Below are 24,895 nucleotides of genomic sequence, written 5' to 3' on the forward strand. Positions count from 1 at the left end.
CCTGGCTCGAGCTAAAACAAAAGAATAATAATTCCGTGAAATTTTCTCAGTGAAATTTGATAATGACAATGAGAGTACAGTTCGAGCATGTGCAGCTATGATATGAGTCTTTTTTTAGTTCCATACTGCGCCATTTTTATGATCCGCCGAGTGGGTGATGTTGGTGACAGCGTAGGAGGGTCGCCGATGGAACCAGTGATGAAGAACGAAACGTATGTGCTTGAAACAGAATTGGTATAATGTCGCTGTACAATTCTTTAGTTTTGTAAGCGGAGATCTTTCATTTTCCTTAAGTTCGCAGACCGAGATACCCATTTTCCTTCTCAGAAAAGGATGTATTCGTATTTTTTTCTCTAAAAATCGCATCCCTTTGTTGCGCGAAGAAAAATTGCACTTTCAAGCTGTGATTACTTTTTAGTTTGCTGTCGATATGCGTATAGAAAAAGCCAAGAAAGTATTTTCTTCGTGCTTTCAAATGTCTAATTCACAAGATACAGAATGTCCCCTACAGGAGACTACATTAGCACCAGCTCCAGTGAGTGTAGGCGCCGATTATTTTCTTTTGCCCCAACAGGCGAAGTTCCGGCCGCCACATTAACAAACATGAGCATGAATACAAAATACAAAAATTTGGATGAAGTACATGTTAGTTTGCGCTATGGAATACAAAGAAGGGTCCCTATTGCCGGTAACGCGCAAGTATACCGTGAATGGCGTATTCCGGAATTTATTAGCGCTCAAGGAGGAGTTCTTGTGAATGGTTCGCAGGTGTAGTGATACAGCGACCGCTCCAGAACAGAAGTTAAATGTTTGTCTAGCTTTTCTCACACCGTATATTAACACTTACCGTTTGGTCAACGTATGCCCCACGTGGGACCAGCAATGGCCCAACATCAGGCCCACATGAGCCGCATACACTGTGCTATTTGGGCTATGCTGCCTTTAGCGGTCTTTAGCAGGCAACTAAGAGTAGCACCTATGTGGATGAAAAATGTAACATTTATTTTCAACAAGTTCTTTCAGTGGGTACTCGAGATCTTGCTGTCGTAATATTGGCTAAGTTCGGCCAAAACTGCTGGTTCACTCGTGGCAGAGGATGCATAACAGTGCATCACTCCACCCCCCCCCTCCCCTTCGACTCAACGTTTCTGTATAGGTGCGATGGAATTATTGCCTGGTATAAGGTACTCGGGGCAGCTTGAAAAAGGTATACGGAGGGTTAACGTTTCTTGTGAACGCCGAGTATATGCAGGTATAGGGGGGAGGGGGGGGAAGAAACTGTCCGTTTTAATTTGCGTGTGTTTTTGCACAAGTAAGATTTCGAAAAAACAATGCATAATTTTATTCAACTCGTAGGAGCAAGGTTGGCAAAAAAGTTGGTGGCATCATGAAGGAATAGTACTGTCGACTTGACTGACTGACTGACTGACTGACAGACAGACAGACAGACAGACAGACAGACAGACAGACAGACAGACAGACAGACAGACAGACAGACAGACAGACAGACAGACAGACAGACAGACAGACAGACAGACAGACAGACAGACAGACAGACAGACAGAGAGACAGACAGACAGACAGACAGACAGACAGACAGACAGACAGACAGACAGACAGACAGACAGACAGACAGACAGACAGACAGACAGACAGACAGACAGACAGACAGACAGACAGATAGATAACTGTTGATCCTTCTTAAAGGAAAGCAGCTGCGGGTGTTGATGTGTTGGGGAGGAGCTCGAAGTTATCGCGTAACAACTTGAGCGGGGTTTGGACCCATAGCGCACCGAACGTACGCCCATGATCACGCCTAGTCACCGCTGCTCTCCAGGCAAATGTTTCCGGCCAAACATCAAGGTGATCCGAGCGATGATACGCAGCATGTTTCGAGTGATGCGCTTGACAGCCGGTAATGAGGGGAAATTCCCAAGGCACACTTAGAGAAAATACGTGTCGGTACTGACCGGAATGTCGATGCAGAATTTTACGCAGAGACGGGCCCCGCCGACTTTATCCCACACAAATAAACCAGCGTTAAATGGAGGACGCGGTTTTGATAGCAAAACCGTCATTTTTTGACCATATTCGATGTGCATGGCTAGACATTTTCTTTGTATTCTTCTTTCAAATTTTGGCGCTAGGATTTCACCAGTAGCACATGGACAATTGTAGGTTGCCTTAGAACAGTGTACATACATGTGCTCTACACTTTGTATGAGCACTGTTCCCTTTCGTAGGAGAAAGGGGGGGGGGAGAGATAAATGGCGTGAGTCCGGCCCATTCTCAGTAGAAGGCATCTTAGGGCCCGTGGGGTGAAATTAATTGTAAATTCATGTACATACCTTTCCTAGTCGTGAGCGTGTTGCTTTTTTTAACATTAACATTTTTTAACACGTGTCATTTCTTGTGATTATCTAATACGTGAGGAGCATTCAGAGACAACCGTTGACTTCACTCCTAACTCTAAGTATAAGTAAAAATTATAGTATATTACGCATATAAGGTGCTCCTTTCTCGTAGAATATACGAATGCGGTCAGGCATGCTGCGCGGGATTTACTCGTGCATATTTCAGGATGCGGCAATACAGGCGTAAGCAGAAGCCATTCGCTTCACCCGGTGTATGTGAATAAAAATTGAGCACTCCTTTAAATATCCGGCAGCAAAAGCGCCCAAGGGAGCAAGGCGAATGTCCTTTATGGACTCGGCTGAGCTCACTGGAACATACAGTGATGCTATTAGAAGCCGTCCTACCTGTGACCTGCACATAGCTTGCATGTCCATCTGTTGCTTCCTCCATAACGAGAATAGAAAGGCAATGCTCAGTGGAAGGCCCCCGCAAGCTAGCACGTGAACCAGAGTTTTGCTTGAATACCGAAGTATAAGCTCAGGTCATCGTAGAGCACAGGAAAACGAATTTTGAAAGCAAGGCAAGGGCTGACCTCCGCAAACACCATGAATTTTATACAAGAGCCGGCTTCGAGCTTTGCACGCAGGATGGCCGCGATATGGCTCCTCCCTTCTCCGTGTATGGCCACTACTTTAATGGTACTTTTCGTACAACATAAATGATCGCCAAAGAACGCTTCTACTCTCTACAAATAACGAGAAAGTGACTTGTCTGTCTTGCCGTAAGGTCGTCCATATGTAAAGCTGCCAGTTGTTCGTAAAGTATAATGCATCATTCTGACAATCAACGCGTTCCTATTGTGAATAGACTATATCATGAAATATGCATTTTCCGGAATAACGCCGTAAAGTACCGCTAAGCACCGGATTGTGGTCAGCGAACACGTAAAAAGTCAATGAAGCAATATCACAACCTAAGAGTGAGTTCTTCGAGCCAGTAATTTCATTTAACAGCCTTTTACTGGCCTCTTCCACCACTAAACAACATTCATTCATTCATTCATTTTACTGGGTTACTGAACGGAGAGGTTCAAGGCAAGGACCACAACGTTGACCGAATTGTCATCACTTGGTCCAGTGACCACACCGTTGTTTTATACGAATAGGCTGCCTGAATTAACAAGTGTCCACGGAAGGAGTGTAGCGCAACGTGCGATGAGAAAGAACATAATTCTTAGGAAATACGGCCTCCTGTTGTGTGTATATATATATATATATATATATATATATATATATATATATATATATATATATATATATATATATATATATATATATATATATATATATATATATATATATATATGAAGTAGAAGAGCATGACGTACGGTCAATAAGCACAGTATATTTGACTGACGTTTCGGCTGGTGGAACAGCCTTTGACAAAGGCTGGCCCACCAGCCGAAACGTCAGTCAAATATATTGTGCTTATTGAACGTACGTCGTTCGTACTCTTCTTCATTTTACTACCGGGGCCAGCGTGATTTCCACGTATATATATATATATATATATATATATATATATATATATATATATATATATATATATATATATATATATATGTACGTAGTTACCTTTGCCATTCACAATGCAAGAAGCACGCACGCAGTTAACGAGTTGTTCGCGCTGCATCGATAGAGAGCTGCTGCTTAAACAGGCAGACTGAGTTAATAATCAGGGGCGCACGCGGCAGACGCGAAGGTTTGCGCGAGTGCCTCGTTCGCGCCGTGCTTCGGGCGCGTTCTACAACTCGATGGCTCCGGTCAGCCACGTGGATTGCTGTCGTCACTTTGCTGAAGGACGTTCACCGTGGTGTCGTCCTTAAGGTCCGATCAGTTCTGAATTGTCAAGCACTCCATCGCAAGAGGTGCACTTATACGACGCAGTCAAAGTGCTCCACACGTAGGACTCCGCGGGTGCTTTTGGATGTTTGCTTCGCCCTTGACGACGCGCAACCACTCTGGACCAACTGCGTGCGCGAGGGGCGTATCTCTCCTGCTCAGAAATATCTTTCCACTTTTCTACGTGGTCATTCAGAGCTAATATCTCGCATAGGGTGGCTATCATCGAGAGGCTTTTGAGTACACCGCCTAATGAGTGACAGCAACGATCTTCGTCGCTTAAGTACGTTATATTTTTATTAAGCTCTCAAATTTATGTTGCGAAGATGCCTTTCAGTATAAATTGTGGATTCCCTCCTATAAGTGAGTACCTCTGTGAATAGAAATTTTTGCGCTCTTTTCTGCAACGACGAGAGTCTATGAGGCTTGATAATGGACTCACTGATAATGAGCTCAGCCGCCGACGGTCAACCGATTAAGCTGAAGCAGTTTTTGTGAATACGCGCCCCAGGGCGCGTATTCACAAGAAAAAAAATTGTTCTTGCGGTAGAACTGTTCGTAAGAGCAGCTTTTAACCAATTGTGATAGCCTACCTATTGTTAGTGTAGGTTGGCCGGCCAATGGCCCTGTGCACTTCCAAACGAAAATCCTTTCTGATTCACAAAGTTTTTCATTAGTAAGAACAGAATTTCATTGGCTGGCCAGCTTCCGTTAATATATTATACTTTATCCAGATTACTCAGCACTTCTTTTTATACTCAAATTATTTGTATGAACAGACGCCGGTCAATCGAGAACGCATTGCAAACATTGAATATGGAAGTGAGTTTTTCAGTAGTTCAATAGCTCCGATGTTACTTTCTTCGTTCGTATGTGTTTGTATTCATTGAAATCACGGCTTCAAAGAGCCTTCCAGCAGAACTCGCGCTGTTGCCATACTTGCCGCATTAGGGCTAAGGTTTGACGTGACCCGTTGGGCAAATCACAACACCTTATTTAAGACTCGACGGTAGGCTGAGTTGCGTAGCGATGTATAGGTACGCACTAATGCCTTTTAGTTTGTGTGCCGCGGACTCTTTTTAAGCTTAGGTGAGTCTTTCAACCTCCCGTACTCCCAGCTCCCATTAGTATGTGGGGGATTCCTTAATTAAAGGTGTAAATACTGTAAAGTGCATCCTGTGTTCCTGTGCTGCTGTGCACTTCACTTGGTATTTATTTATGCCCGAGTTGTGGTAGCCGTTTTCATTTCTCAATATATTTTGTTTATATATTTACGTTAGAACACAGAGATAAGAGTAGTCGGTGTAATTTTGCTTCTACCGTTCGACCGCATTGCACGTCAAACAGGACCCAACAAAGAACTAATGCGAAATGAAAGAATCAGGGCCCGCATTCACAATAATTGCGCAACAGAGTTCTCAACGAACGCTCTTTCAGATGGCGGCCGGTCAATCAATCCCGCCGGCCGGATCGCCGGAGACTATAGGTGCCGTCTTCCTCGCCCGCAGTTTGCGTCTCCTCCCGCACACCTTGAACCTGAGCAGCGCTCGTGTGACCACGTGGAAGCCCGTGGACCGTGTCAACATCGCGGCCGAGTGTTTACGCCGAAGCGACACATACGGTCTTCCTAATGCATTTGCCGGAGAGAAGCTGGAAGGAGCGCCACTGCCGCTGTTTTCCTTACCTTTGGGCGATGCCGGCTGAAAGAAGCTCCCACTATACCGCTCTCATTTGAGCCACGAAAGAAGCAAAAACTAATAATAAAGAACAGAGGATGAACTCAAAGAACCTCTCGGAGTCAAAGCACCACTTCGGGGCTCAGATGCGGCAAAATGAAGAGAGACGTTCCTGTCAGCAGGAAGTTGTAGCCAACGCCGGATCTGTCCATTTGGAAGCCCAACCGCGTGGATCCGTGAAAGCCCTCTTCTACGGAAAACGCCCTGGACGACCGGGAAGGTGATGCAGAGCTTATTTTCGCGCTTCATAAGTGTCTTGTTTGTTTATTTTTCTCATTCCTTCCGTACATGTATACCTCACGATCGTATATCCCGTGCCCGCATTGTGCTAGGTAGCTGCATACCCTGCGTCGTTGCTGCGTAAGACACGCTCCTCTGCCTCTCACAGGTACATCGCTTCAATTTACGCTCAGTGACTTCGGAACCAGCACGAGTACTTCGTCGCGCCTTTTTCCTCGCCGTAGGCAATACGAGTGCTAGGGATAAGCCGTAATGAATTTGCATCGCTTCTTGTTGAATGAAATTTACCGTAGACAGATTTATGGCTGTTATATGCGGCGCACAGAATTCATAATCATGCACGATGAAGTACGCTTGAATAATGGCTTTTAAACATAAGCTCTGATGAAAAAACTAAAGAAAAATCAAAAGAAAAATAAATAAATAAAAGTGCGAGCAACAGCCTCTTTCACGTGGGTTGTTATTATGCTCGAATGCCGCTAGATTTAAGTGTTTGTGTAACGCGGTGACCGCTTTGTTTTTTCAAACACAAGTAACCTTCAGTGAACCGTCTGCTTACTAAATTACCGGTTGCTATTGGCAGCGCGATTGGAGCCGATGCTATCAGAAACTCGAACGGCGTACTTTTGCCTTGTGCTAACGTATTTCTTTGTGCCTGAGCAACTCGTTGTACGCGTTATTGCTTGTAGAAACCTTCTTGGAGCGCATTATTTGTGGACGCAACATTCTTGGGGTCGAGGGCGGCCGAACTTATCACCCGATAGCGTTCCACGCCAGATTTATTCATATTATACCCCTGTCACACGGAAAGATATAATGTCATTCGAATCGAATGGCATTCGATGCATCGAATCCCATTCGATCTCTTGCGGTGCTACACAGTAAAATATAATGGCATTCGCAAATGATAGCAATGACAATCTGGAACGAAATTTGTGAAATTCAAAGAAATTTTGTGCGTATTAAACGCGTTTAAGAACTTTTGCGAGTACTTTTAAAACGGTCGAAAACATTTTGACGCCAATTATTCAGAGCTAAAAGCACTTCGATCAACACATCCAATATGGCCGACCGCCGCAAAAAACTCCTGATGCAAAGAGTAATAGCGCTTGAGCACAGCCCGTGGAGAAAATGTCATCGTGGCAAAGATAATTATTGCTTTTTATAAGTCTAAAGAAATATCTTCTGACTTTGCTGACGTACGCATTATTTTTTCGCGTTTCGTGTCGCTGTTGTTTATCTGGGGACAAGAGTAGACATTCGGTTCGAAATCGAATGCGAATGAGTTCCCTTAACTCATTCGATGGAAAATGTCATTCCATTCGAATGACATTAAATTTTCCCGTGGAAATCCCGATTAGTGCGATTATATGCGAATGCCATTCGATTCGAATGACATTAAATCTTCCCGTGTGACAGAGGTATTACTTCAGGTTCACGGGCTGTCTACATCATTGGTTCAAGGAAAACGGTAAGTCGACGAAAATTATGCGTGCGGCACTGAATATGAGAGTGAAGGATAACTTATCAACTAAGAGGTTGAGTGAGCCTCTTTATCACCGTTAAAGTTTTAAGCTTTGGAAAATGCGTACCTAGGGACCTGCTTCAGAGCAATACCCCTTCAATTTATTTATTTATTTATTTATTTATTTATTTATTTATTTATTTATTTATTTATTTATTTATTTATTTATTTCAAGGTTACTACGCGCCTGTGGTAAGACGCCTTAGACAGGAGTGGCTACAAAAATGTAGTAGGTATGCAGAAAATAACATATTAGGAAGACAGTGAATACAAAGTGCGGTGAATGACATTCTCTCAATAGCAAATTGTCGATAAAAGAATAAAAGCTTCTTTTAGCGACGTTATTTCACTAATCGCGCAAAACTAAGTAGAAAATACTCTTGCACTCAGCACCACGGTATAGCCATGCCTGTTCTACAGGCATCGCTATGCAGCGAAATTAACGAGACGAAATTAACGATCCGCTCTTTCTCAGTAACACGGCCCGAAAAAACACGTCACTATACAAAGAAAAATGCAGTTCATCAGAATATTAAGAAAGTAAATATATCTACAAACCTCAAATAGCTTGCGTGAATTGATGCGACTGTAATATCTCAGTTTTTTTTTTTCTCGCCTCCAACCACTCAATATGATGATTTTTCAAAAGAAACACTGGCAAAGCGTAAAATGCTCTGGGATTCCGCGAAGCAAGAAAGGGTGGGCGGGCGCCGCGCGCGCTTGAATTGCGACAACTGTGACGTGCACAAGAGGGATCAATCAAAGCGCAGCTGTGTGAAGGTTCCGCATCCCAACAGACGCCCTGCTGCCGGTAGAGGTGACTGACGGAACAAAGAATGTGATTCGAATGCCTTCCCCGTGATCAATTTAAATGCTAGAAGTTTAGTAAACAAAATTGGAGACTTAGAATACATCCTGGCTACTTACGATCCTCGTGTGCTTGCAATAACGGAAACGTGGCTGCGGCCCGAAATACAAGACCAAGAGCTCGTACCACCTGATTATAAGATCATACGCGAGACGGCGATGCTCGTGGGGGTGGAGTTTGTCGTATGCAAGGCTGATATTGACTGTGTGCAAATGACTGGCATTCCAACACATGAAAGAATCCGGTGTGAAATTAAGCTAGATAAAACAAGGATAATCCTTGGAACTGTTTATAGACCGCCTAGATTTCCTATCTTGAAAATATTCAGCTTCACTCAGAAAGCTTTAAAAAGCGCAGCTGTCGCATAATTATTGCTGGGGATTTCAATTTGCCAGAGATTGAGTGGTCCACGCTTAGCGCTCAGTCTCGCGAAGATGCGCATTGTGAACTACTTCTATAAATAGCTTTCAGTAAGGATTTACAACAGGTAGCTCACGAGTGCACATGCGTAGTTGGGAAATCAAGATATATATTAGATTTGGTGTTCTTAGACGGGCGATTTGAAGACTATGACGTATTGGTTGAAACCGGCCTCTCGGATCATGAGCTAGTTTATGTGGAGATAAAGTGTACCGTTGTATACCCGAAGGGGGCTGGTAGTACTACGCATGTTACTGTGTTTTGATAGAGCCGATTACACAAGCATTGTTGACCATCTTTCGTTGTGTTTTGATGGATTCAATTCGACGGATGACCTCAATGCGATGTGGATTGCATTTAAATATATTGTTTTTCACGGCGTAAACAGATTTGTGCCAACTCGGAAGAAGAAAATAAATAAACAGAACCCGTGGATAACCCGCGTAATTACACATTTAAAGCGGAAAATTAACCGTGAGAGACAGAAGTCAAGAAAGATCATAATAAAATTTCGGCGCTAAGCTCTATATTGCGCACAAGTGTGTCTCCTGCTAAAACAAATTACTGTGACGTGACATTAAATAATTTTATGAAGCACGATCCGCACAGTTTTTGGCGCCATTTGTCGCGTAATAACAAAGGTCCAAGTGACATTGTCGCTAATGGCGAACTTGTGACGGACAACTCGCGCATGGCAATATGTTTTAATGATTTTTTTCAATCTTTCTTTACTGACATTTCTATAGATGGTTTTTCTTCCTTCTACCTAGAATCCCCGTACACATCACCAATGCCTAATATTCAAGTTTCGCATGAAGACATTGTAGTTCTTTTGCTTAAATTTAACGATAAGAAATCTGTTGGTCCAGACGGCGCATACCAAATGCCTTTGTGCGCAGATATGCGGAATGAGTAGCCCACTATCTAGAGATCACTTTTAATGCTTCGCTAACACAAAAACGGGTCCCAGATGACTGGCTAGTCGCAAAAGTGGTTCCGGTTCACAAGTCTGGTGAAAGGCAACATATTGGAAACTATCGGCCAATTTCACTCACATGTGTATGCTGCAAACTACTTGAACACATAGTTTCAAAGTCAATCTACACCTACCTTGAAGAGAAGAAAGCTTTTTTTTTCCCAACCAGCACGGATTTCGACAGCATCTTTCGACTGTCACACAGTTGATAGAAACGATCAACGATTTTTCAGCTTCCTTGAACAATAGAAAGCAGGTCGACGCAATATTTTTAGATTACTCGAAGGCTTTCCATCTGGTCGTACATAACGAATTAATTAATAAACTGATAGAAATTAATATAAATTATGATGTTGTTATGTGGATCCGCTCATATCTTACAGATCGGACACAATACGTTGAAATAGATGGTAACAAATCTAACCAATTAAAAACAACCTCAGGAGTTCCAGATGGATCCGTTTTAGGACCACTTCTTTTTCTAGTTTACATAAATGATGTTGCTCATCGCATAAGTAACGACATAACCATCCGGTTATTTGCAAACGAATGTTTATTATATCGTGAAATCAATAACCAAAACGATCAGGCGTCACTTAGTCAAGCGCTTAAAGCTGTAGAAGTCTGGACCGCAAAATGTAAAATGAAAATTAACGAATCTAAATCAGTCATGCTCAGAGTTACAAACAAAACAACGCATATTATTGAGTGTAATTATGAGATGAATTCAACAATTATAACTGAAGCTGAAACGATAAAATAACTAGGTTTAACAATTTCGAAAGACTTAAGTTGAAAATCACACGTATATACAGAATTTGTGGAGCTGCAGAAAGAACGTTGTGGTTCCTCCGCCGAAAATTAAAGCTAGCAACCACACCTGTCAAGCAACTTGCATATTTAACTTACATTAGACCGACGTGAGAGAATGCCAGTATCATTTGGGATCCGTTTCAACCAGGATTAATCAACCGCATTGAGAACATAGAGAGAAAATCCGCAAGGTTCATTCTTTCCCAGTATTATCGTACTGACTCTGTTTCTGAAATGCTTCGGTTGCTTGATTTGCCTCCACTGGCTCAACGGCGGAAATTGGCTAGACTTATATTTCTTTCTTTTGTTATCAAAAGGCCACTTCAATATTGAAACCACACCCTATCTTGCTCCCAGACAGGCTAGAAACGTCAGGTCAAGCAATCAGTGCTTGTTCTCAATTCGAAAAGCATATCTGGGGCCCTATAACGTAAAACTATTCCAATATGTTTTTATTCCAATCTCCTGGCGTCAAATTTGCATAACCGTCGACGCAACCATCGGTCGATCACAAGGAGGGTTGTCTGAACAGACCAATCAAACGCTCTTCTCGTTCATAGGAGGTAACTTTTGTTGGCTTGAAAAACGAATGACATCGCCTACACTGAGCAGCTTGTCTTATCTAATTGGCTCACAAGAGGTGAGGAGCGCGCTCAAGTGGAGAGGGATTCGATGTGCCGAGCCACTGTACTGAAAATCGATAACCGGATGAAGAGGGTGGTGCCGGCGCCTGCAATTGGTCCGCTTTCAGTTACTTAGCTTGCGGTTGCTGGTCGAAAATCGCGGCGGTGTGCACCGGAAGCTTAAGAATGACGCTAAAACGGTTCATCAGCAAAGAAGAGTTGGCAGAAGGAGGTAGCAGACGTACCGAAAGTGCTCGAAAACGTTACACGGCCGGGCAAAAAGTTTTATTATACGCAAAGAAACCCATGCCATCCAGCAGATGCGAGTAGCTAGTACCTGAGCCATTGGTGGCAGCCATCTTTTATTCCTTTCGGGACGGGGCAGCCTGCGGGTATTCAGAAGAAATTTCAGTTTTGTTCGGCGTATTAATGCATCTTTAACACGTACACGTCACTTTGACGCGGTGAGTTTTTGCGGTTTTGTGACGTCGCGTGACAGGCAGGTGAAGTGGGTGCAGCCCGAAAGCTTTTGACCAATAGCCGAGGGCTAATGGCGAAAAGTCGTCCATTAAGAAAGGACTGTTTTTCTTTTGTTCAGTCAAACCATGCATAATCAGTATGTACATTTCATATCAGATGGGGAGCTATCGCGGTTTTCGTGACGTCACAAGACAGACAGCTGAAGTGAGGGTGGTCAAAATTGTGGGTGGTCAAATCGCGGAGGGCTGATTGCAGAATCGGAATAGATTTACGTTATAGCACCCCAGGCAAGAGAGCGCATACGCGCACCCCACATTGCAACGCGCTTTATGTAGGCAGGTATGTGTAAAGTTGTATAAAAAAAGTACTCGAGATCATTGATATCACAAAGTTTAGAGAATGATGCAGAATCTACCAAATAAGAAAAAGAAATGTTTCTATTTTGCGCGTGAAAGTGATGACTTTGGTCGCAGCAAGATTCAGGATTAGGTTATTACTTTTGCACCATTTAGGAAAAGGAAACAGGACAGACTGCAGGCTCCGACAGCCATAAAAATTATGAATTTCCTTTAAAATCTTGATGTCATAGGCTTGTAGAAGGAATTAAGAATTTCTAATAGCGTAAAAAATGCGTCATTATTGAAAATTAGAAAAGGAGTGTTCCTAATACTCATAATACACGAATCAAACAATCAATCCGTCGTTTGTTTACCATTCCCAGGAACAACCATAACATTTGACTGCTGGCGCACTCATAAATTAAGAAAAAAAATTGCAGGGGAATATCAGTAAAAAAAAAGCAATCGGTAAAAACAACATTTGAAAAGAACGGTGTTCAAAGACAAGGCGCAAAGTGAATACAAAGAAAAAGGAGGAGAAGGGCAATTAAACAATGTGTGAAGCTATTGCCCAACAACGCAAAGCCCAGAAAAGAACAGTGACAGCGAGTTAAGAAAAATAGCGAGATCATGAAAATGACCGTTATAAAGACCAAGTAATAATAATAATAATAATAATAATAATAATAATAATAATTATAATCACTCAAAGGTGTTTATTAAAGTGCCCAGGGTGTTAAGAACGGCCCGATGACGTGCAAGTTTTGCCTGCCACTTGCAACAGCGGGCGTCAACTTTTCCTGGAGCGCCGCCGCAAACCTCTAGCCACGGCGTCACTAAGTCGACTTTGTGTGGACAAAAATACGCGCGTCCTCGACTCTCCGTCGCTGGAGCCGAGTTTGACGAAGCCGGCTTTGTGCCTGAACCCGCCACCGCGGACCTGACTGCTATGAGCGGGGGAGTTGCCGCGGGAACGTTTACGGAGACCCCTTCCCACGCGCCGATCAAGACACAAGACAATGGGCAGCCGGCGGGCGCACTGCGGGAGTCGGCTCGGGGAATAAAATGCGCCTACGGTGCCTGGTCGTCTCGCCTACGGTGCCTGGTCGTCTCGCCTGCGGTGCCTGGTCGTCTCGCCTGCGGTGCCTGGTCAACTTGTCTACGGTGCCTGGTCGAACGTTTCCCTCACCTTGGAATCGATTGAGGACCGTGTGTTTATAAACCGCTGTTGTGCGGCTGCTCAGGGTACTTTCTCAAGCAGTCATGTTAGACTGATGTACTTTTCTCTCGCAGTCATGCTAGACTGATGAACTGCATGTAGATACTGTAAATAAACCCATATTCTTCTTTCTCGATGAGAAGCAGTCCTTCCCTTCAACAACGTCCTCAGCGTGGATAAGTTGGACGACGGCATGGGCCAGCTACCTCCTAATTCATGCCCGACTTCAATCTTGACAACGGGTTACGAGCGATGGGATGGAGCCCCCAATCCTAGCAAGGGACAACCTCGAGGGTATTGGTGCTGGCGCACTCGGCAAAACAATGCACATGAAGAACAATGCTAGCTCACACACACATACGCGCGCACACATAAAAAAAGGAGAATTTCGCGATACAGATTTTAAAAGAGCATAAAATGTGTACACGAAGAGAATACAAAGCAAAAGTGGAGAAACAGAAGAAAGGATTACAGAATGACGGAACACACAACAGATTTGAAAGTTTTTGTTCAATTATTGAAATACCTCTGCAGCTCCTTTCAGGAAAATGTTAAAATTAGGCATGAGGATATCCAGGCACTCTGAATGAGCGTTATACGTATGTCGCCTGCCTTCTAGATAAAGGGTCACAAAAATCTGAAGGTTGAAAGGCGTGCTGTTTCCTTGTTCCTTTCTTGGGAATGTAAAAGCGCACATTAGAAAGCAAGTGCCAGCAGCACACTTTTTCATGCATTAATTTGTGAAGAAAAAGAACATCCGATTTATTGCGTCTACAGGTGAGGGTAGGTAACGGGAGTGTCTGTGTTAGTTCTATGGATATGGAAGTCTTTTGACAGAAAGGATGTTTAAATATAGATGCGAACTTTTTTGCACATTTTCGAGAAGTTCGCAATTTTACCTACAAGTGCCGCCCCAAACCACGATGGGGTACTCAAGAACTGGAAGGCACATGCTCTAATATAAAGTTACAAATGGCCCAGGTTGTTTGAAGTCTCTCGTCACCCGACCTACTGTGCCGAGCGTTCGAAGTGCACGCTGTCTCGTCTGTTGAGCGTGCGGCGAGAAACTCAGAGAGAGAGAGAGAGAGAAAATAAATGAAAGGTAGGGAGGTTAACCAGGACTGAGCCCGGTTGGCTACCCTACACTGGGGAAAGGGAAAGGGGGACGGAAAGATTAAAAGAAGAGAAAGTCCACTGGAGATATCAGTCGGTCACTCAGTCCGGATCACAGACGCTGACTCAATCCGGTCGTTTTCAAATATCGCAGCAGCGCTTTTGTGGCTTTTTCTAGCTGCGATATGTGAGGCCATGGTCCCAAGATCTTGTTCAAGGTGAACGGCCTTCCCTCTAGTTGATTGAGAGCTGTGCAGAGGTCTTGCCTTTCATCTTCAAAAGATGGGCAGTAGCACAGTATGTGTTCTGTGGTTTCCTCGACACCGCAGGCATTGCACTCGGCACTATCAGCCATTCCTATCAGAAATGCATAAGCATTGGTGAATGCGACGCCCAAGCGTAAGCGGCACAGCACTGTTTCCTCATTTCGCGGAAGACCTGCTAACAGCCGCAGTTGCATAGAGGGATCGAGGGAATGCAATCGATGTTGAGTGAATTCAGGTGTGTGCCACTTCTCCAATGTCAAAGAGTGCGCTAGCTTGCCTAAGTGTTGGGCTGCGTCTGTCCGCGATAAAGGTATTGAAACAAGGGTTGCTCCTTCGTGTGCTTTTCTAGCAGCTTCGTCAGCGAGGTCGTTGCCGGAGATACCGCAATGACCAGGCAGCCACTGAAACACGACGTCGTGTCCTTTCGCTATCATACGATGGTGCATTTCTCGTATCTCCGACACTAGTTGCTCACACGACCCGCGACGAAGAGATGACAGAAGACATTGTAAGGCCGCCTTCGAATCGCAGAATATTGCCCACCGATTAGCGGGTTGGTTGTTAATGTAATCAACGGCACCTCGGAGGGCAACAAGCTCCGATCCAGTCGATGTTGTCATGCACACTACAAAGTCCTTCGTTCCCTGAGCTCTTCGCACGAGAACATTTTTAACGCTATAGGGAAATAAAGTCCTGTTAGCCTTCCACATAAAGCTTACAACTTTCATTTTTTATGCATTTATGACCAGCTTGTTTTCAGCGCACCATGACGCGAAATTCGCAATGTCCTTCTGAAGAGCGGCTCAATCATTCATATTTTTTACAGCTTTGAAAAGTTTCGCGTCATCAGCATATCATAAAATTGAATATTTCTGAATGACTGTTGAAACATCATTAATAAACAGCGAGAAAATAAGAGGGCTCAGGACAGACCCTTCAGGAACTCCACTTGTAACCGCATGAAATTCTGACAACTGACCATTCACGCTAACGTGGCAATACCGGTCGCGTAGATAGCTTCTTATCAACGCTGTGACAGAGTGGTGCAGATTAAGTTGTGTCAACTTTTGAAGCAGTATTTTGTGGCATACGACTGCAAATGCCTTGCTTGGATGAAGATAAATGACATCCAGCTGTCCTTTCTTATACACTGCTTGAGAGGCAAGCATCATGAAGCTAACGAGGTTGGTAGTTGTGGAGCGTCCCGATGTGAATCCATGCTGCTGAGGAAAGATTGTATTTTTATTCGAGGGTGAAATTATTGAGTGCAGAGTTGACTCGAATAATTTAAATGCTGCGCATAGGAGAGGAATAGACCTGTAGTTACTCGCAGCAGTTTTTACCTCTGACTTAAAGACGGGAACGACCCGCGCTGTTTTCCAAGCCTTTGGGAATGTGCTCATCTTTAAAGCAGAAAAATACAAGTAAGCACTGGAACAAGCAAGGGCCCGTACGTCTTAATCAAAGCAGGTGGAATGTCATCAGGACCACACGAAAAAGACGGTTTTAAGCGTTTGATGCTCTTAAAGACAAGTTCCTCTGAGACTGATAGACATCCAGGAAAGGGTGATTGGAAAGTTCACTAACTCCGTCACTGTACCCTTCACCGTACAAAGACCTGAAGTGTAGGGCGAAGGCCCCCGCGACGTATGGGACAGGTTAGCCGTCGCCACTAAGTAGAGAGATATCTTGTTTCGTATTGTTGGGTGACTGTTCACGAACGTGTTTCCAAAAAGACTTTGCATTTTTAGAAGTACTAGCTTCCACATGTGCTATATAAATGGAATGATCACGCTTGTAAAGATGTTTAGAGAGTACCCTGTACATTTTAAAATATATATGCCAGTGTTCCTTATTTGTACGCTGTGCCTTCCAGTGCATGAGCACGGTCTTTCAGCTTGAAAGTTGTTTTCAGTTCAACAGAAAAGCAGGGGGGGGGGGGGGGGGGGGAATTCAGAGCGTTTATCACCTTTTGGTGGCATAAAGTTCTTCGTTCCATCGGGAATAATATTCGTGAATGCCGTGACTCGGTCATTAACATCTCTTAGTTCTGCTACTGGGGACCGGTCCACATTATTAAAATAGTGGAAAAGACCCACGTAATCTGCGCTTGAGAAATTAAAAGACCGAGGTGTTGCTGCATCCTTTAATCTCCTGCTACTAGGTATCGCGAACTGTAATGAAATATGAAGCGGCGCATGAAATTTATCTGGCTTAACAAGGGGAAAGTCGCCACACGACACATTCACAGCTTCTGCGTTACTAAGGCATGGGCCTAGTACATTGCCATAAGAGTTCAGAATATTGTTAAATTGGCGTATAGATGTAAAAGTTATAAGATCAAGTAACGAGTTGCACTCGGCAGATGAGTAAAAAGAATTGGTTGAATTTCACCAGTTTGCCAGGAAATGCCAGGCGTATTAAAATCACCAATTGTGAATATTTTATGGTTAGCATGGGCCGATATAACATTTTCAATAGTGTCTAGAATAGTCATCTACATCTCAATATTCATATCAGGCGCAACATAGAAATTCCGTAGTAATAGCCTATTACTACCAGCACCAAAAATCTCCGTCCAGACACATTCTGTTGCGCATTCTAAATGAAGGCGCCGAACGGATCTGAATGATTGATTGATCGCAATTAGGATCCCATCGCCCTTTGATTTCAGTGAAGAATGATCGCGGTCTCGTCGTAAATCTTGATAAGTGGACAGTAAGTATGAACTAGAAGGCATTTCAGGGCACAACTAGGTTAAGGCAATGATGGGGAAACAAGATGAAATGACGTTGGAGAAAAATTCGTTCACCTTTGTGCGTAATCCACAAACATTCTGATAGAAAACTCTCACGTCACTGATGCTTCTTTTCATCTAGCTGAACAATTTTCAGTATCTTAGCATTGCAATGTTCACCTCTGAAGAGCTTGTAGAAGCAAGAGCGCCGCCACAGTGAAGGGTCCCTTAGACGCTGATAGCAGTCCTCATTATAAGACACATGAAATGACGCGTAGAAATCGCACTTGGTTTTTAGTCGAGTGCAGGACATGGCCTTTGCACCAACTACACATAGGTGGATGGCAAGCTGTAAGGGATGGGTGTCAGGCGCAAGCTTTGTCACAAAGAAAGCCCGAGGGCGCACAGTGCGAGAAGCAGCAGCAGTCCCAGCGGTTTCACAACAGCCAGCACCGAGTATTGACTTTCGCCTCAACGTTGGCTGACTGGCACATGACAGGTCCACTGAAGCAGGTAGGCACAGCAACTGGTCAGCAGCGGGAGCCTTCCACATAGCAGGCCGATCCAGTGCAGGAGGTAAGCGCAGCAGATTGTCAGTGGTCTTCGGCAAGCCGTCCTCACACCAAACGTCGTCGCCTTGGACGTGTGCGCCGGCGGCGCAGCAGCACAAGTGGGCGATGACGACTTGCGCTCTTTGGCAAGCTTGTCTCGTAGAACGCGCACCTCGGCTCGAAGAGCGCCCATATAGCTTCGGCTTGCTGCGCGCTTTCCCTGTGCAACTGTGCGTTATCATTCCGCAGCTGCGCCACTGCATCGCTGAGGTACGATATTCTCTCAAGCGCCTGAAGGAGAAGGCCGCGAAGGGTGGTCAGGACCGCCTCGGCGCCGCGGAGGGTGGTCGGGCCAACGACCGCATCGGAATCTGTCGCGTCAGGAGACGCGGCCACCGATGGGGAGGCTAGCGTGTTGACGCCGTTAAGCCTAACCACAGAAATGTCGGCCTTCTCGCAGAAGTTACAGGTGAATGTGAATGCCTGCTCCCCTGACTTAAGCAGCTCGAGGTCGTTGTCCGACCACGCAATATACTTCGCGTGTGCACGTTTTCCTCAGTAATCACAGCGAAAGAATGGCTGTTTGCCGAAAAAAGGCCGGGAGCACAAAATACAGGTGTCCTTACTCGGCGCCATCTTGAAAAAAAAATAATGCCGATGCAACATGTTCGAATCTATGTGAGGTGATCCTAGAGGATGAGTTTACCTTCATCCTATATATGCAGCGTGCAGTCTCGAGCAATGTTTATGTTTATCCACCGCAGAGGTCAGAACTTTAATGTCATGCAATGTTTCTGTTTCTGCACTACATTGTTCATAAACTATGCCGAAATTCACACACCAAAAGAGGCGTATGTACAGTGCTAGACGTATACGAAGCAATGTCACGATGACGGAGGCGATGTATAATGCTTGGCGAGGTAAAAGTGGGCGATGACAGCTATATGCACATAGAAGTAGCTACTTTTCAAGATTGTCCACCTATGGTGTCACATTGGCACATACCCATTCTGTATCATTGGCCAAGAATATAGGCACACGTTCGGTGGCACATATCAAGTGGCTAAAATAAAGTAATAATCAAGAAAATCAAAGAATCCATTGAATATAATGCGCTATTCCATTAACAGGCCGGTGTGCTTTAAAGATATTCTGTGAGGCGACATAACATGCTCAGGTTTTGTGTAGGGCTGTATTTCTTTAATATGCAGACCAGAAGTGTGATTACTATCACTAATTCGTCAGTCAGCAGACAAGGGTTACATACGCCCGTTTGTTGGTACTTCCATTCAGTGCTTCGCCTATATTGCATTCGTATGTTCTGTAATTCGTATATGCGTTGTTCATTTATACAGGGTGTTTTTTAGCTGCACCACATTTTTTGAAAGATTGCCTATGGCAGATAGCAATTCTAGCCCTTGATCTAAATTACACGATGAGGCGGTCATTACTTCTACGAGAAATCTAAATGCTCAATTGAATAATTAGCGTAATTATGCTAATTAACTTTATAAATTATTTACTTTAGGCCACATATTTCAACCTACGAATTATAGTCGCTGAGTTCGCATAGCGTATCAACTTGGAATGAATTCTCTGGGCAGCACCAGTTCCGAGATATCAGCTTTCAAGGTGTCCGTCGAAATGCATTGGTGCTCCAGTTACTTTTGTGCTTCAGTGCATAAAACAGCGGTTTCTTCTAAGACGGGATGAAGACAACCGAGTGAAGAAGCGAGAATGACGACAATTGCACTACCAAGACGGCATGGTGACGACGGTATGACAACAGATGCATGCTAGCGTCTCTGTGACGACGACTCAGTGACGACGAAGGCATAATCACGATTGAATCTCGATAGCATGACCACGACAAAATAACGAACAAGGAATGACGTCGATGAATCGACGAACGCGGTGTGACGATGACGACATGATGACGATGGAAAGCTAATACTGACGTGATGACGATGGTAAAATGACAGCGTGATGACGATGGCATGACGACAACGGTATGACGACGAATGCATGACTACGATGCAGTGACGACGATGGCATGAGGACAGTGGTATGACTATGATGACAATGGCGTGACGAATACAGTATCACGAAACCAGTATGACGACTATGGGCCAAACAATGAAATCTTCCTTACCTCAGTAAGGAAGCCTTCATTGCGGTGAGGCTACCTTATGCCACTCTGAAAGCTTCCTTACTGAGGGGCCCTCGGTGAAGGCTTCCTTAGTGCTTCCTCAGCATAAGGTAGCTCCAAACCTACTTTCATGCGTCCTTACGCCGCTCCTGGCCCTGAACGAGCGCTTCACCTCACTGCTTAACCACGTGACCTTTGCTTGCGCATGCGCGCTGTCGCCCACCTGCGGAGAAGCGCGAGCACGGTACGTCTTGCCAGGCATGTTCGTTTCAGTCACGTGTGCGGCATGAAAACGTTGCTAGGCGTTGCAAGGTGTTGCACGACGCCGGCGTGCCAGCGTTGATGGAGCACATCAAGTTTTGCTCTGTAATGCGCTACATCTTAAGTTTAGTAAACAAAATTAGAAGAAAGCGTCCGCGCTTCTCTATATTAGCTCTTCTATTGAAAGATTGTGCGACGATACAACATTTTTTATTGAATAATGATGTTCGCGTAAAGCTTTTAAGAGATGATCTCGAACCCAGGCATGCGGCAACCGCTCCTTACGTGAGGACGGATGAAGGGAGCTTTCAGAGTACGCTTGCTTCCTCCATCGGTCCTTCGCTGTAAGGAGGCCTCAAGTAAGGTTAGGAAGCGCTCGAAGGAAACGAACGTTTCATTGTTTGGGCCTATGGCTTGATGACGACGGCATGACGAGAGTCGGATGACGTAGCAGGAATGACATGATATGGCACGACCACGACAACATCACGACGATGGTCTGCCAATGGAGGCATGATAGCGACAGACGATAACGGCATGACAAGACCGTCATAATCACGATTGAATGATGGCAGTACGATTACAAGACAATGACAGAAAACAATGACGTCGATGGAACCCTGAAGGCAGTATGACGACGATGGCATAACCACAATGGGATAATGTTACTGAAGCGATGGCAATTATGAAAAAGCAACGTGACGTCGACGACGTGAGGATGACAGTGTGTCGACGATGTCGTGATGACGACGGCATGGCGAGAGTCGAATGACAAAGCCAGAATGACGACGATGCAATGACCACGACGGCATCATGATACCGAACACATCTAGTGACCCAAACTATTTTGACCACTGAGTCGGAGCAGAAAGCGTGACCACAACAACATGATGAGAGTTAGATCACAAATCTGGACTGAAGACTATTGAACGACAACGACGGCCACACTACGGCGGTGTGACAACAAATGCATAAGGACTGTATGACGACAACGGTGTGATGACGACGGCATGACAAGTGTTGGATGACAACGCTGGAATGACGGCGATACAGCGACCATGAGCCCATACACATTGGCCCAACCTATTAGACAACTTGGGCGTCTCTGTCGAGGTAGATGACGTGACGACGACGGCATGACGAGAGTAAGATCACGAGGCTGAAATGACGGCAATGGAACGACTACGATAGCACCTCGACCAAGAGCACACACCTAGAGGCCCAAGCAGGTAGACAACTTGGGTCACTTGGTTGGCGTTTTGAGACTATCTGTATCGAAATGGCTGAAGTATGCAAATAATGCTATTCGCATTAATAAATTCACAACTTGCAAAAGCCAGGCTACTAATAATAGCTGCTTTAAATGATACATTGTGTGGGAGGAATACGGCAACACTCTCTTTTTCAGCCTTGTAAATGAGGGTCTAAACGCTTTCCTCAAGCGAATTGTTTCGTTTTCTGCCCAAGCTTGCCCACATCTACACGACGTGAATAAACTGAATTGAAATTGAAATTGAAAATTTAATTCCATGCTCCAGTATTGAATGTATTGCCCCAACACAGAATAATTTGTGCCCATTGATGCAGACTGGGGCAGCCACCCATTTCCTGCACTCAAGTCGCATGCAGTGCGTCTAGTTACTTGTTATTAGAAGAGCGTGCTTTACTCATTGCATCGTAAAGTGGGCAGGAGCGCCACGAAATCATTGGCCGCCAATGACTTAGAACACAGCTAGAAGTTACCGAAAAAGCAACACAAGAAAAAAAAAAAACTGATAGAATTGGATGGCATGCCCAGACGCTCGCAAGCTTCTCAGCGACTTCCTGTACAGCTATTCCGGCTGCAGGAAGAAGACATTAACCGCTCAAGTCCTACTTCCACGCCTGCAATCACACACTGTTTCCCAATTTCAGTAGGGATAAGACGGTCCTGCGTGTTTGACTGCGAAAATGTCATAACCATGTTGAGCATACCGTAATTGATCGAAGTGCTGCAATGTCGCCTTACCATATCATCTCTGCACTCGAAACAATGTACATCACTGTCTCGTACAAGATTCATAGCCGTGAGCACATAACTACCGCTATTCCAGTCAATGGTATGTGTTCACAGGCGGATTATAGAATGTGAAAGTTAGATTGTGGAACCGCCTATTGATCCCGCAATTTACCGTTATATGGGCAAACCCCTTTCACCGGTATGCTTCCATAGTCTCCAAGAGCACGGCCATCTCAGCAGGGCTTTCCGCCTGCCGCCCAAATCCTTGACTTTCGTCGAGTTGATATCTTTCCCTGTGCCCTATGGTGATTACTTCGTCATACCTGCTCCTGGTGTCATTTTGACGCCCAATATCACTATGCTCCACTCCGTCGTAACCATTTGTGATAAACGGAAATGTGATAATCGTCAATTTTGGCCCGAGAAAGCAAGTTCTACCCTAAGGCATATCGGTTGTCACGCTGTGTGCTATAGCGGATGACCACGTCACGACTTTTTTAGTACACGTCTGCTCCGATTCTTCACCATGTTCACAGGATGCAATTTGCCTCAATGCAACATTTAGTCATGTGATTGTTGCGGACCTCTTGACTGAACAAGCATGAACGCTATGCCGCATTTTGGTTCCCTACCGCGAGATCTTCGACCTCAACAATCGAAAATTGCGTCGGACTTCACTTGTTAAGCATCTCGATGGCGGCGAAATGCGAAAACACCCGTGTACTTAGATTTAGGTGCATGTTAAAGAACCCCAGGTGGTCGAAATTTCCGGAGTCCTCCACTACGGCGTGCCTCATAATCAGAAAGTGGTTTTGGCACGTAAAACCCCATATTTTTTTTTAAGCATCACATAAATACTTGTCATGCTAGTCACATTTATCGGCGCCAATATTGAGTGTCTGCATCAGAGCGTAAGGTTATTCTAGATGATGTGAACAAGATGCTTGCTAAAGCTAGGCATTGTTAAACCCTTGTCGAGCCCTTGGGCGTCGCCCGTTGTGCTTGTTAAAAGGGAAGGTGGCACCTGGCATTTGTGCGTAGATTATCGTCACATAAACCGGATTAACAAAAAGGACGCATACCCTTTGCCTCACATTGACGACGCCTTCGATTGTCTCCACGGTGCCAACCAACTTTCATCAATAGACTGGAGAAAGAACGAAACCCACCCTTCGAAGACGCGTACACAAGATGAGAGAACACACAACCACTCACGCTGGGCCTAGCAAAAGAGTTTACTGGAACACTTGGGTCGAAAAGAGAAGAAAACCAACACGCGCATGCGCCATACAAAACCAGGCAGTCATAAAAACATTAAAAAGCATCGGTGAATGACACATTCTAAAGATGGCATTTTTCCAAAAAGTCACTTCTTTGCAAGACAGCGACAAGGAGGGTGCGCTCACGCACTGATTGTGACCATGTTATTGGATTTGCTAAGCTTCCATGACTTCTCTCCCGCATTTCGTGTCTCCCCTACCAATAATTTGGGTGTCTGCATGAACACGACGGCAAGGGCACCTTCGGCAGTGAGCAGGCAAGTTTGCCCCTCCACCTGACGTCACAGACGTTTTATGTTCTTTTAAGCGAACATTGACACAGCGCCCCGTCTGTCCGATGCACACTCGACCACACGACAATGGTATGCCAACGGTATGCGGGAATCATTCCTTCAAGTTTAGATGAATTTCCACTAGTTAATAAGCAGCTCCACGAAATCACCATCTATGCATTCGTGTTTGAGAATATCCCATAGCAATTCCCTGTCTACGTTGTCGTAAGCTCCCTCAGTATTTAGAAGTTCTACCCGTAAAGGTCTACTCTGAGCTATTGAAATCTATATACACTGCATTTGTACAATAAAATATATCCTCTAAGCTTATGCCTGGTTTGAACCTATTCTGTAGTTCCCCCAATATGTAATTTTTTTCTCCCCCCCCCACTTCGACCGCTCTAATTTTGTTACTTGCATTGTCACTAGATGTATCACCGATGTTACTGTAAGAGGCCTGTACGAGCTCGTCTTCTCCTTGTCACCATTGCATTTATAGATAAGGTTGATCTTCCTTTCACGCCGTCCAATCGAAACTTTCTTTGTTTCAATGACTTCACTAGTGACTTTCAATGATTTTCTCTAGTGAGCTGTGCCTTGCGCTTTGGATCCAGCTATTAGATTAACTGCATTGGGATTTCATAGGGTCCTGCGGCCGCGTTATGAGGGTCATTTTCTTCTGGCTGCCGCGACAGCACGGCGCCGCGAACATCACTGACAACGGCGGCTCCGCATGACATCACTCAGTTTGGCAACTGACTTTGGTTTTATAA

The 24,895-nt window shown here is 44.7% G+C and overlaps 1 protein-coding gene across 2 annotated transcripts in view; it reads right to left on the minus strand.

Annotated features, from left to right (window-relative positions):
- LOC126548009 (uncharacterized) overlaps positions 1–24,895 on the minus strand; it is a 55,225-nt gene that overhangs the window by 6,743 nt on the left and 23,587 nt on the right. The gene's annotated exons all lie outside the window — the stretch shown is intronic.

The sequence above is a fragment of the Dermacentor andersoni genome, chromosome 1, assembly GCF_023375885.2.
Source record: "Dermacentor andersoni chromosome 1, qqDerAnde1_hic_scaffold, whole genome shotgun sequence".
Taxonomy (NCBI): Eukaryota; Metazoa; Arthropoda; class Arachnida; order Ixodida; family Ixodidae; genus Dermacentor; species Dermacentor andersoni.